The sequence below is a fragment of the Tubulanus polymorphus genome, chromosome 11, assembly GCF_964204645.1.
Source record: "Tubulanus polymorphus chromosome 11, tnTubPoly1.2, whole genome shotgun sequence".
Taxonomy (NCBI): Eukaryota; Metazoa; Nemertea; class Palaeonemertea; order Tubulaniformes; family Tubulanidae; genus Tubulanus; species Tubulanus polymorphus.
In genome coordinates, this window is record NC_134035.1 from 3,951,529 (window position 1) to 3,969,725 (window position 18,197).

The following is an 18,197-nucleotide window of genomic DNA, read 5'->3' on the forward strand; positions in this document are numbered from 1 at the left end:
AAAAAACGGAAAAAATTTCGTACGAAAAATAAAAATGAAAACCTTGTCAGTAAGAGCAGCACTTTTCATCTCTGGATATGGAAACGAAAACAAAAGCTTGGATGTATGCGAATTCAGCGAATTAATGAGAGCCCTGTTTCGCATTCTGTGCCACGGATATTTCAATGAGTGAATCACATTGAAATGATAGATCTATGGACGGCTTTATCAATGATCCGCGCGTTCCGTTTGTTCCCCGCTTCTCTCTAATTTCTCAATAATTTATTCGTCGATAATACGAACTCGTTGTGTGTGTACCGTCTCCCGTTTCGAACGATGGATTTTCTTGCGACGGCGCGCTTAATTTTAGATGAATGAAGACAACGTGTATTTTCGCATGAATCCAGCGAGATACAATGGGCGAAGGCCGCGCATCAACGTATATCCGCGTATGCGAAGCCTGAATACATAGCATGAGTTTGGAAATCAGTTTATACCAATAACGTTTACAATGTTCCGATCTAATCTTGTTGCATTTTGCATCAAGACCTAGATGAGATATTAGGCTAAAGTCTTTATTTCTTCACGCGTGGTTTCTTCATAGGCAGGCACAGGTTTAGGGGACCTCCATGTTTTTGCTAAGATAACATTATTGCGTGGTAATTTTGTTTAAAGATGCTTAGAAAATGGTTTTTCCAAAATTGATAGGGTGAGGCAAACCCTCCATCGCTTTTGGCACTCTCAGAATAAGGCCTAGGAAGTTTTGGGCCCCCTATTCTAAATTCGCAGATCCGTCTCTGGTAGTTTCTACTATATCCTGTGCTTCTTGAACGGTATCGACCATTTTAGGTGGAATATTCTGATGTTTTCTCCGACGTTTCGGACGAAGGTTCATCATCGCTGCCCTCGCTCTCTCCTCTCCCTCCCTTATACTGTGGCTCTATCGAATGTTTGTCTTGTAAATTCAAGAACGCCAAGAACGAGTGGCCCTGCAGATTATACCGTTGTATCTCGAAAAGCCTAAACGGGAACGACCACATACGAAGAAGTGTCTCATGCAGTCTGACAGTTACCCGTCAATGACCCTTAAACCATAACGTCCTTGCTGTCCGCTAATAAAAACAGCCATCGATATATTCATCCATTTGACGAAGGACCCTTCTTTTTATGGCCATTAGGCATGTATTTCTTTTCTTGCTCTTGCAGTGCATTTGGTTGCCATACACATTAGGCTTTAAAAGTAATACGCAATATAAAGTCTGAAAAGGCGTGCCCTTTGCAAAAACCGGTTTTTCGAATCAATTACTACCGGTATACAGATGATTTTATTCGTCAAAACTTAATTTATGTAGTACAGGTCTAAACATATAGTGCTTTGGCGGATGAATGCCATTACATTTCATGTTGTAACCCTTGATATTTCAAAGACCAAATCAGGACCGTAGAAAATATTCCACCGCTATGGAAGTAAATCTGTTTAGAGATTAAACCGAACGGTTTTTAACGGTTTCTTATTCGTTAAATGAATATAGATTAAACTACAGGAAACTACGATATAAATCCGTACGTTACAAGGGCCGTATTTATGATGATAATACGAAACGATCGAAAAAGTTGGTTGAAACTAAGAGTTTATAAAATTAAGTCCAGATCTCGTGTCTGAAGGTAGGACATTTTTTCATAATTGAATTTCGCTGATTTTTGGTCGCTTTTTTGAATATCTATTTCAATGGATGTCATTGCTCATGTCATGACTGGCGATTTTATGAACGAAACAGAATTTCACCCGATCGATGACAAGACTGATGCGTGATTACGACATGAATATTATTGACACCCCTGTATAGGGACCGGGAGTGTCATCACTTTGCCCTCCCTGATTCCGTGGAGACCTTTGCTTAATTCCCGGACTCGCTGTTGTGTTGGGTGTTGATTTTTGATTCGGTTATGTAGGTCGTTACATCCTCGTTGAAGGCAGAATCGACAATCAGCTACCGGCTGATTACGGGCAGAAGCCTCGCGGATTACGCAAATGAACGCGTATTGATGACTGTCTTAGAGGGATTAGCGTTACCGGTAATGTGACATGATCCGTTCCTCGTAATAACATATGATCATATTACTATCGGCAGCCACCTGACCCCACCTCATTCCATCATTACGAACGGACTATACTCTTGTGCTATTTGCTTATTCGAATCTGAGCTCCATCTAGGGTATCCATTAGCAGGGGTTCGGCCCTGAACCCACGAACTGGGCGTCATGCATAGCATTACAAGCGGGTTCGAGGTTTCTTTTCCATTTTCGAAAAGGGTTCGGTCAGAGAAGAACATTTGACCTCAAGACCTTAACCCAACTCAGTCGCTTCTACGATTTAAACGCAAAGACCAAAGAGTCCATTGATTTGAGCCCCCAAAACGGTCTTAAATCTTTAGACTTCAGTTGTTCGATTGGCCATAGAACTGAGCTTAGGCTGGTCTCAAAATCGTTAGATTAGCTATAGAACAAAGTTTGTCTTAGACTGGTCTTAAGTTGCTAGATTAGCTATAGAACTAAGTTTGTCTTAGCCTGGTCTTAGGTTGCTAGATTGGCTATTGAAATAAGTTGATCTTGAACCGGTTTTTAAATGTAAGCCAAGACTGTACAACTGCCCCCCCCCCCCCCCCCAGTATTTGAAATCCACGCTGACACTGTGTCCCTTGAATTTCGGTTCGCTCTACTTTTTACAAGTTTGAAAGGTTGTTTTTTTTACTGCAGATAGGTGCTTTCTTTTCTTCTTTTCAACGCTAGGTACGTTAATATTGTATTGTATTGGTAGCTTTATATTTCTGAACAAACTAATATTAATATTCATTTTTGAAGTGTTCAATAATCTGATTTCTTTGAAAGAAAAAATGTCGATGACATTTCCCAACCTGACGATAGCCCGCTCAATGTAAATAGGTTACACGAGTTTTCAATGACGAAAACCCGAATGACACAAACGCCATTGCTTTCGCTGAATGGAACGCTATTGTTTTCTGTAGATGTAATAATTCATCTATATGCCGCATAAAAGAATATCTGATTAGACAGCTCGAATCAGCGGCGTTAGGCGAATCCGCTTCCAGTCATCAGTGTCGATACAATCCGTGTCATTCGATAATCAAATAAGAACCGTATGACCTACATTCGTTTAGAGCATATACGGGTAATAATATTCGAAAATGATATCTAACGCATAGCCTTCGTTTTCATCCTTATAAAAACCTAAATTTCATATCAGGTTTGAAATATTTAGTCAGGTTTTGATTGAACGCGCATTCCGGTATGGGAATAGCTGGAACGGATTACAAACTCACACCGGCCGCTTCTATCAGGTTCAACCAACATTTCTAAATTAAACAGTTCCGTTTTTCTAGTTTGACGGACCTCCCCCAACTCAGAATGTTGGCCATATGCCCATGCATAGATTCGATGAGATACACGGACGTTACACGCATTGTTCACTGTGTAATATTGGCCGTCAAATGGCCGTCAACTTTCCGATGAGCGTCGCATAAGTTAAGAGAACGAATGCGATGTATTTCTATCCGCCATTTTTGAAGTCTGATCATCACTCTCAGAAGTAACGACTGTGTAATATGTTCTGAATTTCTCGTCACTGGTTGCTGAGGAAGAATGTCCGTTTGTCCCTTTAAAGCTGCGTTCAAGTTAAAAAGCCAGATGCGGCCCAAAACAGCACAAAACCTGAATATATATATTACATTCCATTTCAAAGCGCAGTCATTAATGATGAAAATCTAATTCGGTTGTAAACATGAAATAGTTTATTAGACGGCTTATAGAACGAGCAAGTTGGATCGATGCGACTTTATAAGTCAAAGTCAATATGTCGTGAGCAATATACGATGATGTCGTAGATTTTTTTTTTGTATCTTTTTTTCGCTTTTTGCATCTTTTGGATTATGTTTTTTCCCCAGACTAACCTTATCGGGTTATTCATTTAACCCCGCGATGGGACAGTTTTGCACGCTCACTGTGAGCAGTAGCCAGCAGGACTCGAACCCGCCTGTCACTCGGGAGCGCTGATAGCGAATTCGGAAACATTGCGCCTTATCCCACCGAGGCTGAACTTGCGAAAGAAATTTCAAAGCGTCTTACGCTCTCGGAGAACGGAAATAAGCGGATGATTGCGGCAGCGGATTTTTTTTTCTGAATGGAATAATTATTCATTAGGTCATTTTTGACGAATGCCGTTCGTGATCCCCATTCGAATTACTGCATATGACGTCGCTGATTAAAAATGGTTTTAAAAATGAACTTTGTGTCAATGGGAAAGCGTGTTCTCTACAGCCGTACAGGTCCTTCCTCTAGAATGAAAGAGATAGCCGCAAAGAAGGCAATATGAAGAATCGGTTTTTAGTACTTTGCAAAGCAAAACTTTACTAATAGTTAACTATAGATTCGTTCAACCAATAGAAATCCACTATGAGCACAACTGGAATGTACGAATGATATTCTAGAAACCGTTGTAGAACCTTGATTGTCGAATTGTGCTCTTAAAACCACGCTAAATTGTTCTAGAATGACGTACTAGAAACCTTGGCCAACACTGTCCTTATGGTTGGTAAAATCTTTATAGTTCTCTGGCCTTCGTGGAGTAAGGCCTATTGATTGTCTATACGCGACTACGGTTAATCTCTGAAACAAGCATCCCCATGTTGGAGCGGTGCGTTGACCATCCAGCAGAGGATCTCGTCGCCCAGAGACTCCGTTGAAAGGCCGAACAGACTTGATATTAATTACAACGTCATTATATAAGTCATCCAAATCCCAAGGTAGCCAAATCTTCCTCGATTTCATTTGGTTAATGCATAAAGCGTATTCCCCGGCGGGGGCTGGTAGTGTAATCGGTTTCCGCATGAGGGAACTAAAAGAAGCCTTCAAATTGACGCACTCAGGCAGCCGTCGACTTTCGCTAAAATCCGACTTGAATAAGAATGCGATGTCTATCCGGCCGTCTGTTAATAAATCTATCTGTCTGTGGTAACGTACTCTGTCACATCAACGAAATATCAACACATTCACGATTCCCGCTGCCTAGGTTCACGCACGTTTTCACCGATGGTTCACGGCGAGATTTCTACGAATCAAAATCTAGAATGAGAACTATAGGAACTAGCCTTCTGTGAAGGTCCTGGGTTGATGTGAAGCAGCCTAAAATAAAACTTCAACTGTCTTACGTTTCCCTTGACTGGAGTATACTACCGTTGGGCGCAAGTATGTGGTGATATCATTTGACTTGGCTTTGAGTTTATCATTTTCAACACAGAAAAAGTAACGAGACGAGTAGTACTTAATAGGTTAACTATTTCATTTGACGCACGAGCTTTCGCTACTAGTGTATAGTAGCATCATCTCTCATACACCCGATGAAGCTTCTATACATAAGTAGCGAAAGCTCGTGCGTAAAATAAACTAGTTAACTTATATGGTATTACTCGTCTCGTTATTTAATCTAAACCCGGTTAACGCGGCTACTCAACGAATCCAACACAGATAAAGGAAAAATGAGTTTCTAAAAGAGTCTATCAATTAGAGAATACAGTCTGTAAAACCAGACAAAGAGTTTATTTAGTAGACCGCATCAGTTATATATATATATATATATATATATATATATATATATATATATATATATATATATATATATATATATATATATATATATATATATATATATATATATATATATATATATATATATATATATATATATATATATATATAAATCTTTACCGAACTATGACGTGCAGTGTCCGTATAATATGGTAAAAGTATGCTAACTAGGTTAAATCAGATGTGTCCGGGGGTCCCTCGGTACAGCGCCATTTGGTACGGTTAGTCGTTGTTATATGGCTTCTTGTGCGACATGACTCGAATTGTTTTATCATTGTCGCGGCCGCGATAAATCTCGTTAACTCTCGTGGATCTAAGATCTGTAAACGTCACAGGTGACGAAACATGAGACCGAATGATGAGAACCTAGTCGTCATTGACTGCGAAATGGCGAGGCAGGGGATTTATTCCACTTAACCTGAAACTAGCGCTATCTTAAGAAAACTAACTGGGAGGTTCGTTGGCGCTTTGAAAAGTAGCACGTTTATTGTCGACAATGGCATAGTAAGAATGAAATCGAATACTAAGGATAAATGAAGTTGTTTTGAATTTGAAAATATCGACAGTGAATTGAAATGGTTTGACCGGCAACCAGTCTAGCCCTGGTATTAATGACGTATTGCACATCAACCAACTATCAATTCTCATCAATGATCAATTCTCGCTCCTTTTCCACTTGTTCTCTCTTTCTTCCCTTTTTACTGGGCGCTTGCGACAGCGTTCTTAAGGATTTGCTTGGCCCACACAAAGAAAGCTATTTTTCTTTCCCTCTTTTCATTTTTTGCTGTTGAAAACATTGTAAATTTTGTTGTTTGTTTTTTTCTCTCCTTTTCCGTCACGCTTTTCGTGACATAAATTTGAACTCACACACCACCCACTTCTCAACGCATAGTAGTTAATCGATATAGTTATCAATGGCTATAGAACCAAATAACACGGGTTATAAATCGAAGTCTTTGGCCGGGAAACTGGCCACATGATCCAACTCCACGATGTCGGTTAAGACGCCACCTGATAGTCAACTTCATCATCGTGTTCAGATGGAAATATTTTGTAACGAGAATCCCACGATAAAGACGAAACTGTAAGTCTCTTAAATTAGTCTCTTTGTTCTGGATTGTATATATACTTCACGATTTTCTGTTATAACTGAATAGCTATAGTATTCCTGAAGATGACTATTGGTATATAGTCGAAACGTTGAATAAACTACCATCTCAACGTACTTTATATTTCGTTTTTATCGTGGGATTCTCGCACAACGCGGATATAGTGTTTTATCAATGTTGATTGATATCTTATCCACTGAATTATGAGGATATTCCACACAGTTCCGACCCGGTTCCGCATTCATTTCGGATTGGAACGGACTGCTGAGCGTATAGTCGCAATTATTTCATTTTCAACCATTTTTGACTTGCGAGTTGAAAAGAAGGTTACATACATCGTAGACAAAGCCGAAGAAAGGTTTTTCATGGAAAGCGCCTATTCACCGTGTATAAACAACCGAACTAACAAGATTAATTTGACGGAGTTTATTTTCTCTTTTACAAAGCGACAAAAGCCACACCCACGCTTTGATATGATTAGCTATAAATAGTGGCTCCGGGCGTACATAAACGAACTATACACGGGTACTGGTTTGTCAAGGCAGATTTCTATTTTTTTGAAACACAAAAAGGCTCAACGTGGCCGTATAGGAAAGATTTTGCTGACATTTTCAATCGATCACAAAGGTATATATTTAGATGTCGTAGTCATAGGCGTACGCATTCAAAGTGGCATTTAGTTCGTGTACATCAGAATTGAAATTGACCTTGGAATGGAGAGCCTTCGATAATCTGAAAAACTGAAATCATTAGCATGCGGAAAAAAGAAATTGTGGCTTCGTGTGAGAAATTTTGTTGCATTTGGGTTAACAATTTGTCCTGTAAAAACGGTTCAACTTTTCATTAGCAACGTGATAGGTATTTAGATTGACTTGTCGGGTGTAGATAGTTTGAAAATATTTTTCTTCGGTCACGTTTACAAACGCGCTTGACATGGTTAGATGTACGATACATGGAGATTTAACATGACGAATTACAAAATCGTGCGAAGCAACAGCAGACAATAAACCACCGCATTGCATTGAAATAAAGTACTAACCACATTTCGGACTCGTCTCGTAGGCTCAAAGTAGACCCCTGTTGAACTCCGGAAGTAAGGGTTAGATAAACAGCTATTTAACTTTAGTTAACAGTTAATTTTCTACCTTACAGATGGAACCGAGGTGAACCGCGGACACCGTTATTTCCTATGTTTAGTTATTAAAAGCTCTATAGATATATATATAATATATAGTGTCGAATGCTTTTGAAAGGTCGATAACTACACCAGTTTTAATTACGACCTTGTCAATTTTACACTATCAGCGCTATTTCATCAGTAACGAAACAATGAATTGATTTTCTGAAACCAAATTGGCGTTCAGCTGAAAGTTCTAATTACCTGTTATATGTTCTATAATTTTAGAGGTGGGTGGAAGGACAGAAATGGGGCGATAATTGCTAAAAATAGTTCTAAAACCCGTTTTAGAAATTGGTGTAACGTGCCATTTTGAAAATATTGGGTAAATCTCCCGCGAATTGAAACTGCTATGTTAAGGATTTTCGCTACATTATTAGAGGCTGGTTTTCAGTTTGAAACAGCCCTCGTGAATACAGCCTTAACCGTGAAACCCTGCCTCACGGCGAACCGAGTTTTAAACCGTATCCTTTTATGCGCGACGGATGAATCAAGTCATCAGCAACGATGCTGCGAATTTAACTATCCCGTAGATGAAGCGTCGGGGCGCTGTATGGTTGTTTAACGCTCGGCTATACAATCATGATAGAAAATTAAGTATCAATCTAAAGCTGGATGTTGCCAGTAAATACCGTGGAAATGATATTCCGGCGAAAACATCGCCGGTTTAACGATCGCCTATAAAAGGCCACCGTGTTATTGCTTTCATGGGCGTGCGGTAATCAATTACATGGCTGCCCCGCTGGTAGATTGGCCGTTAGCGCGATTAGCCGCCAGATCGCTGAAACTCTGGTGGCTTGTCGAGTAAAAAGAACGCGCAGCTTCGTGAACGCGACCGCCGACAATAACGCCCCGCGTCGCAGCGACGGCTTTTAGCGTAGTTGATATCGCGAAATTAAACCGCGGATATATAGTAAAACATATCCGAAAGAGAGCGGCCAGCTTCGCTAAAAGGTTTAACTGTTAAATTGATTTGATCTCTCGTCATTTATTCGGTTTATCGAAATCGATTTTGGAGTTAATCATGGGTCCAGGAGAACCACTTTTCGTGGATTTTCGTTTAATCTTTTGCGAAAAAACGCATTCGTTCAAAAATAATTTTGCTGTCACGATAACTTCAAAGATCAAATACTTATGGACGACTGTACCCAGGACGGCACCTAAACATTTGATGTATTTTTTTTCAGTGGGCCAAAGTCCAAAATTCATGTTTCAGTTAAGCTGCCTTTAACGGTGTTTCTCATCTTAAGCTCAACGCACTCGAATTCACCATTACATACACCTGTATCAAGCTACGATAGAAGCCCCATATTTCCACCATACAGTCACGTCTGGTCCCTCGTCGAAGTATTCTGCGCTCTCCAACAACAACGCCACCAAATCTCGTTTTTGTCTGTCGAATTATGCGTGAAAAGATTGAATTACGTTTCTAAAAATATCACCGAGAGATAAAACGACGCGTGATGCCGGTTTCGTTATTAATCCGCTGGGCTTGACTTATGAAAACGTCGAACAAACCGCGGCTGTCTGTCGCGCGCGCTAATCCCCCTTCCTCGTATTGAGAGCGAAATAATCGCTGCGTTATACACAAATCTATCAACTGAAATCTATTTAGCGTCGGGATACAGCGCGTCAGAAATTGAATTTCGCGGCGCAAGCTCGAGGACATAATGCCTTTTCCGTTGCACAAATATCGTAATTTATGATTATAAAGACCGATTCGTCGTAGCTTGAACTGATTTGCGTCAATTAAGACGGCGACTCGATCCGGCGCGGAGACCGTCGCGGCTGTGTTTATCAGAAAGGTTACCGGGGTTATTCCGCGTCCTGCGCTTCTGGTTTCATGTACCGAACTCATTTTTCTCCAGGTTCCGAATATTGTCTCCTCTCTCTCTGATCTAACAGATCGGTCATAAAATACTGTGTCAAGTTGGCTAGACAAAATCGATTCGGGGTTGTGAGTGCCCCTGGACGGAGCCAGAATCTATACGTTTTTATGTTGGCCTTTGAAAGATAGAAAAGACATGTCATTATATTGCGGTTGAATTCGAAGGAGTTCACCGTGAGCTCTCGTCAGTTACAAACGGGCGCCTGGAATTCAAACTCAGCGTTCCGTCTTTACATTCGAAATTCATCGTCTCTCCGAAGCCTTTGAAAATAATGATAAATAGTTGTCCATAAGACGGAGTATAGAGTCACATGTATATTGGACACGAAATGGCAGTCAACCTTGACTTTTTATTTGAAGTAGCTTTTTACTTCACTTGATGTCCGATATGACGCGCTTCGACGTCACGTCAGGGGCATTCCCTCTGTAAAAGACCTAATCGGAATGCGAGTCCAGCGTAGTTTATCAAACGCTGCATTTCTGTTGTTTTTTTTTGTCATATATGTCGATCGTCACACTCACACGCAGCAGCAATTCCCCGAAGAAAACCCGAATCGTATTCAGATGAAGAGCGAGCTTTTAGCCGGTTATGAGCAGTGCTAATCGATGTAACGTATGTATATGCGTATAAGTAATATACGCTCGGTGCAAGGCGTACGAAAAGTTCTGCCGCATGCACTGTAAATAACCGCGGCCATATTTTTTTCGAACGATGGACTGCGCGACGTAAAAACGACGTTTTCTCCTCGGCGTCGACGTGACACGACACGCGAAGCTCCGTTACCGGAAGTGACGAAACTGTATCCTGCGCAGCGAGGATAAACAGACGATGCGGCAGGTATTATTTCAAAGTAACTCTCGGTCGATGTGTCTTTTTACACAAACATCACAAACATCGTCGTTCCCTGATATAATGTAGTGACGTTGAGATAAATCTTGACGTACGCCGTCTGTGTTATGTATGTTAATCGTAAAATAGCCACACTGACGTGATGAACAGATGATAAGTTTAAAACCCACTATATACCGAATTTAAAAGTTTAAAACGAATTTCATTTGTCAAGAATTTGAATCGAAATACAATCGAACTTTCGCTATAGTAAGTATACGTCGTATATTTTGATTTAAATTCTTGATAAATGAAATTCGTCGAAATACTCAGAATAAATGGAATGGCCCCAGCGTAGAACTTATTAAGAATTTATATGTCGGACCGAAATATATTCATGGGCATTTCCTTCAACTTTTTGCGAGAAAATATCTGACGGAAAAATTACTCGACAACCGTCAACATATACAATAAGTCGACAGCTCGCGTAACTTCGTACGTACTTAAAATGTGAGCAAAGCAAAACTCGCTGAAAATCGTGCGAAAGGTGAGAAACTTTCGGATAGTAAGTTTGTAACAAACCCCTTATCGGACAGAACTGTCATCAAACGTGTGAAAATACTTTCATCAAACTCTTTGTTATTCGAACGCGAAGGCGCGGAGACTTTTTACATTAATGATGAAGAGGCCACGTTGGCCTTGGATAAGTAAAGGTCCTCCGTACGCGTGCGTGACCTTTTCGTAATCAATAGCACACATGTCGCATTAATTCTACCTAAGACATGGCGCGTTACGAAAGATGTAAATACTATTCGTAGTTACGTATATACACGCTAGTTTTGAGACGATATAGACAGACCCTGTAAATGTGACACCGTATTGGATGCATAGTTGATGTTGTAGGGTTTTTAAATCTAGCTTTCTAACGCTCCCTGTTGAACTGGATTGTTCGTATTTCAGACGTTTTGCTTATCGAGAGTTTATAAAGGTGAACCGCACGATATAGCAAGCAAATCGAAACTGAAACTTCTAACGATTAACTACGGAACAGATTACAGATTATAACCGTTTAATTCTCAGCATTAGAACGATCAATTCGTTTCGAAATATCTAAATAGATCCCGTTAAAGTTAGAATTATGTCTAATGTAACATTCAGCTCCATCGAATTCAAAAATGTATTACGAATGGCCTGATTTATACATCAACCTATTTCCGCCTATATTTACACTTGAGTCACACATTTTATTCAATATTCAATAGCCTACGTTTTCTTTTTTTTCAAATTTTGTGTTTCGAATTCAAATAAGAACAAAAAATCATATACCTGTGTATCTATTTCTCTCTGCTCGTCGAATGCGGCAGACACAGGTTGTTTCGTGATAATTTCCTCCGTCAAAATCTGAAATTTATTCATATCGTTTTCGCGTACGGTATTTTTACGAAACATTTAATTTCAACGTTTGCGTGGTTTTAGGTCGTAAAAACTCGTCTGGTGACTATGACGGCGCTATGGAGTCTGGCGGTTGTATTTTTCTTTACGTCAAACGGAGGAAATAAACGCCGATGTTATTTGTTTTTTGTACGACATTTTCATTCCCGCGTTTTGAATTCGTATTTATTCAGCATTTGAAAGTCGATGTATTGTAGTTTTCGATGGCGCGTTTAACGGTGCAAATAGTCAACCGTACAGCGAGTTTTTCCATCGCCGGAGCTTAGAGTCTAGTGCGGGGGTCTATCACGACAAGTATAGTTGAATAGCCAGTACTCGGAACGTGGGAATGTACATCGTGTAAAGGGCATCGAGTTGACACGAATATTCGGCATCAATTCCATCAATTCATATGAGTCCAGTGTCCGGATTTTAGTCGTAACCTAAAAGGGTGGAGGCATATTCACGAAAAAAAAAACATAATCGGGAGAGGAATGTTATAAGGGATTTTCTTTCCCTTGGAGATTATTAGAAGTGGGCTTCATCATTCGATTCCCCATGCAGCAAAGAAACGTACATAGACCGGAACAAAGTGCGGTACGAGCGTAAAGGAATGTCCAAGTCCTTCTCGGTAAAAATCCTTTCGATCAATTTTCGAATACTCACTCATACGTGGAAAACACACAATCAGATCAAAACCAAGATCAAAGATCGGAAACGAATTCTATTCATCCAATATTAGAATCAAATGACATGACATTTCGAAGTCTCTGTCTGCGTTTTTATTTCTGCTAACTTCTAATTCTTGATAGGTAAATTACGTTTTTAATCTTTTATATTTTCTAAGCAGTCTTGGTTTTGCCCACGTGCGCCGGAAACAATTCCCAAATTGTTTTAATCAACATCACACGTCATTTGAAATGATATTCGAGCTTGAATCGCACACATGTCTGATATAAGAGTGTAAATATTTTCTGGTGAAATTGTTTGCCTTTTCGTATTGATTGTACGATTATGGTATCTGTTTAGAACGATAACCACACTCAAACGTGGTGAACGGATAATAAGATAAAATCCCACTATTTACAGATTAAAAGAATTTAAAAACCAGAATTTATTTATTAAATCTAAAATATTTAAAAGACACGACGTTTCGATCTCACCCTAGAGATCATCGTCAGGTGTGAGAAATAGACTAAAAACAGTTCTTCACTCACCAATTTACTCAATTTACCTGTCCTCCTCTGTATATATACCCCTGTTTTTAGTCTGTTTCTCACACCTGACGATGATCTCTAGGGTGAGATCGAAACGTCGTGCCTTTTAAATATTTTAGATTAAATAAATAAATTCTGGTTTTTAAATTCTTTTAATCTGTAAATAGTGGGATTTTATCTTATGGTATCTGTTTATTTCTTTCAATTTCTTTGTCTTGTGGTGTGTATCTTTTTACTTTTGTATTCGAACTGATACGATGAATGAATAATCGAAGTCGTGATTTAAAGAGTTGACTCTGTGAATCAGGAGCCCGGGTCGTAGAATAGGCCCTATACAAAACTATTTAGACGGTTACAGTTTTGGCTAAATGCAGTACAATATGCATCTCAGTCAAACCGAATAAGAATTTATGGCCCAAAACTAAACTAAAACGGAAGAGTGACGCAATGACTGTAAACACGCTTTCAGTTCTCGTTTGTTTGAGTGGGTGTCGTGATTTCAAGACGTCATATATTCGACTCAGATTCTGTGGCTAATTTGCGAGAAAGGGCCGCGGGCGTTAGCGACTCTCATCCAACGCGTTGTGATAATACAGCTTCGTTTTTCTTCCAACGCGCGCGCACTCGAACGGATTCCCGGCCGGTTTTCGACGACGACGACGACGACGACGAATCGAGTCGTCGAATCGAAATCTGAAAAATACTCGTTTCGCAGACGCGATCTACGGTTAATTTATCCACTTGGATCCGATCGCTACCATTAGTGGTTCGACACTCGACGCCAATCAACCCGTTGCTCGAGTATTATAAAATGACAATATGTCAGCCACTACACACAGCGCTCTCTCTCCTCGTCACTCAGTGTAACATGGCTAATATCGAAATATAACCACGTGCCACAAGTCAGCGCTTACTCGCTCTTGAAGTCTTATTATTCGTAAATCCCGGTTTATTTATACTGATATCGTTTTTTGACGTTTGTTCGCGTGTGGTGTAATTAGTTATTCGGAGAAAAAAAACGAGTGATACACCGGCAATGCCGTAAGAGAATTTACGTATTATCCGCGCCACAAGCGATCGGCAACCTGAATTCACTCCCTTAAAATACAACGAATTAACACTTAAACCACCATCTTTCTCTTACATGTACAGGTTTCCTTTAATGCGTCGAGGACTTCACATTAATGAATTAGAAATTAACTAACAATTTTCTAAGCGAGCTTTTCAAACGTGGTCGGTCAGACTTCACTCATCGATCTTGAAGTTATACCGCAACGTAGATCGGTATCTATACTTGCCAGTTATTTGGTAGTGTCGTACATTAAAAAAAAATCCATTCTAAATCTTAAATGAGGTCCTGCATTTTTTTTTACAAGCGGCAGCTGGGGCGGTCCAGGGTTAACGAAAGTATAGGGCTGTCAACTTAAGAAATCTAGGGCCTCTTTCTTCCCAAGCTATGCGGCGATTTCGTTGTTCGCATAGACTACGACTTTTTATAACCGCTTCAATTGTAAAAAAAAACAGCAAATTGCCACTATACAAAAATTGTGATATTTTTCCATTTTTCAAGGTTAAATTCGACTTAACTTCCGAAATCATTCTGTCCGAAATGTTTTGGGACGGGTTTCTTAAGGGACTGCGAAACTCTAGGGTAGGGGTGCCCGGACCCCTACGGACAACCCCTGTATCCGCCGCTGGGCGGACTTAAACGATTTTGAAAAAAACCATCGTTATTTTCTGTCGAGTTGTCAGACGTTTTCGTCAATTCTTATTGGCTGGACGCATTGATCGACAGACGGAATCAAAAGTTGAAATTCGCCCTAAACATTCCACATCTGGCAAGAATAATTGACTACTTTTCTTCATCAATTAATCGGTTAGTCGTATATTTTGAGATTTACTCATTCGTTCAGAGGTTTTCCGGGGATAGCTGTAGATTGATGATACCCTGCATGAGTATACCGTCTCGGAGCTCGCGGCGTATAACTCATCATAACCCGCTTCGAAAACAGAGCCGTGACATTTTTACAGCGAACGCGCGTTCTCCTTCTTTCGCGAACACGTTTGATTTTAATATCGGCCCCGAAATTGTTGCCATTCGTCACAAACCTGTTGTGGAATTCACGGCAAACTGCGCGAATTTTCTAGCGCTGATTAAAGTCAAATATTGGACTAAACTCTTGAATATCTTTCGACGTATTTAGCATTTTAATGGCGCGTTTTATTCGTCACCATCGCCTACGTTGCAGCTGCTGCTGCTGCTGGTTGTGGTGGTGGTGCGGCGCTGCTGCTGCTGCTGCTGCTGCTACTGCTGCTGCTGCTATTGCTGCTGGTAGTGGTGGTGGTGGTGGTGGTGGTGGTGGTGGTGGTGGTGGTGCTGCTGCTGCTGCTGCTGCTGCTGATGCTACTGCCGCTGGTGAGGTAGTGGTGCTGTTGCTACTGTGGCTGTCACTGCTGCCGCTGCTGGTGCGGTGGCGGTGGTGGTTGTAGTGGCGGTTATGCTGCTGCTGCTGCTGCTGCTGCTGCTGCTGCTGCTGCTGCTGCTGCTGCTGCTGCTGCTGGTGGTGAGGCGGTGCTGCTGCTGCTACTGTGGCTGTCACTGCTGCTGGTGCATTAATGTTTTGCAATGAGCATTCTTTTTGGGTGCCCTTTTAATTATATAGGTCCTATTTTTAGGGTGCAGCTCTCCCTGAATCAGATCTTAGATCAGCTCCTGCTATTGTGGCTGCCACTGCTGCTACTGCCGCTGCTGCCGCTGCTGCCGCTGCTGCCGCTGCTGCCGCTGCTGGTGCTGGTGCTTGGTTAAGGTGTATATTTGCACTAAGCCCGACGCAAACGGCAAAACGAAGCACGTCGAAAACGTCTTTCTTCACACAAGCAAAAAAAAGATCTTTCCTAGCCATCTGCGTGGGGCCGAAAATGTTTGCACAAATCATCATCGACGTCTTTTGTAAATACCTATATTGACGTCAAGCGTATATCGGCACCGCGCGTGTGTTCTTTTTTATTACGACGAACCAATTTAGCGGCGAGAATTATAGAAAATACTAAAATCAGATCCCTCGAAATCTCTTCTGGATTACGACGTTCACTTTAGTTCGTATTTCGGAATTCGGAATTCTCGGAAAAGCCGCACGCTAAATGCAACAAAAAATTGGAATCCGCGCCGACGAGTTCCTGCTATACATCAAAAGTATTAGTCTTTTGAATAAGTCGACAGTGACGCCGGCAAACGAATGCTTTGCATCGGGACTGCTGGAAAAAAGGTTGGATCGACTATAAAGGAATATTCGCGCGCGTCAAAATGTCTTGACATTCACCGCGCCTGACATTCAAGTTTTACTAGTAAAAAAAAAACAAACTATATACACATCGAGTGAATTCAGACGACATTTTGTGGGTTTAATTTCGAATCGGATCATTCCCATCGTTCGCGTTTCTGATGAATTCGCAAATGCGATATGAAATTCGCGAGAAAATTAAAATCTTCTTTTCAACCAAGATCGTAAACTCGGGGGTGGATCTAGCCTAGGTTAGCCTGTCGATTTTGATGGAACATTTGGAATTTCTACAGCTCTGAGACGCAATCCGAACACATTTTTGGGCATCTATCCTTCTATATCCATCCGCAAAATATGGAATTTTGACGAAAGAAGACTCGTAAAAGAATATTGAGAAGTTTACTAATTTCGATTATTCAAATTTCGACCATTCTAATTACTTCTACCGGAGCTTGAATATTAATAGAGCACTTACAAACGTGAAGTAGCGATAGGCTGGATCCGCCCCTGATAGCCTGTAAACACGCTTCAGAAGTGTTTATTACCTGATTAGAGTGTAGGTGGGCGTGTAGCTAAAAGCTAACGCGTGATATTTCAATTACGCGAAAGTCCAAAAGCACGTGGCAGTTGGTTAAACCACACCTAAAAGGAATGCGGGGTTATCTGGAGCCTACGTATCCAAGGTCAACTCATCTTTGATCCGAGCATTTGGTTAAGTAGTTCCAGGACAAATCCAAGTCATCCAGTCGCCCAGTCATCCACAGTCGCCCAGTCATCCAGTCGTACAGTCATCCAGTCACCCAGTCGACCAGTCATCCACAGTCGTCCAGTCAACCAGTCATCCAGTCACCCAGTCATCCAGTCGACCAGTCATCCACAGTCGTCCAGTCAACCAATAGTTCAGTCACCCAGTCGTCCAGTCACTCATTCAACCAGTCGTTCAGTCACCCAGTCATCCAGTCACCAAGTCATCCAGTCACCCATCATCCACTCACCCGGTCAACCAGTCGTTCAGCCACCCGGTCAACCAGTCGGTCAGTCACCCAGTCATCCAGTCACCCAGTCAACCAGTCATCCAGTCATCCAGTCAATCGGTCAACCAGTCGTTCAATAATCCAGTCAACCAGTCGGCCTTTATACTTTGTCAACCACCTATCTACAGTCGGCGCGAGTCGCTTCCAACGTATGGAATATGCCTATACACCATTCCTTGCACTAGGACCCCGTATTCTTACGCTTGGGCCCGATCGTCCTTCATTTACTTGCAACGTAAAATAGCTTTATGTCTAAATATACACATCATATTCGTGAACATGGGCGTCTCTTCTAAATCTTCGTATATATATTTATATATATACATACACATAAGCATGTTTTAGGACCTTGAAGCGTCGGATGAAATAATCAAATATCAATAAGTTATCTCTCCGTTTAGATTAAATCTTTTCGTTAACCGTTTATGAAGTCGCGTTCGAATGTTACATAAAACGATCTTAAATTGATGAGAAAATCAATTTGCGAAACATCACCGTTAAAAATGGCGTGTTTCTCACTCATGATTATGTATACACCCGGCTCTCGCACCAGCGAAAACGATTTAGAAACCGCGGCTGTGATCTGAAAGC

At 41.0% G+C, this 18,197-nt stretch overlaps 1 protein-coding gene across 1 annotated transcript in view; it reads left to right on the forward strand.

The window, feature by feature from the left end:
- Nucleotides 1-1,510: 1,510 nt before the first annotated feature.
- Nucleotides 1,511-18,197, forward strand: part of LOC141912699 (vesicular glutamate transporter 3-like) — a 79,078-nt gene continuing 62,391 nt past the window's right edge. The window contains exon 1 of the mRNA XM_074804036.1: nt 1,511-1,644. The gene's annotated coding sequence lies outside the window, so the exon portion shown is untranslated. The remainder of the gene's footprint in view (nt 1,645-18,197) is intronic.